Below are 364 nucleotides of genomic sequence, written 5' to 3' on the forward strand. Positions count from 1 at the left end.
GCGGGTCTAGGGGGTCCCAGCCCGGAGGGTCCCAGAGTTCGGCACGGCCGGGGGGTCCCGTGGTGACCATGGCCGAGGGGTCACTGCCCGGGGGTCCCATCCCGGGGCGTCTCTGGGGTGCGCATGGTCGGGAGGTTGCTGTCCGGGAAGTGCCAACCTTGGGGGTTCCTGCCCGGGGGTCCCACGGTGACCATGGCCAGGGGGTCACTGCCCGGGGCTGTGCCCGGCCGGAGGGTCCCTGCCCGGGGGATTCGCATCCGGAGTGTCCTCACCCAGGGGATCCCCAGCAGGGGCAGGGCTGGGGACAGTCCCCTTGTCCCCCATCCCAGGGCCCTGGGGTGACCCCGCGATGTCCACACACAGG

The sequence above is a fragment of the Corvus brachyrhynchos genome, unplaced genomic scaffold (genome assembly GCF_000691975.1).
Source record: "Corvus brachyrhynchos isolate BGI_N302 unplaced genomic scaffold, ASM69197v1 scaffold212, whole genome shotgun sequence".
Taxonomy (NCBI): domain Eukaryota; kingdom Metazoa; phylum Chordata; class Aves; order Passeriformes; family Corvidae; genus Corvus; species Corvus brachyrhynchos.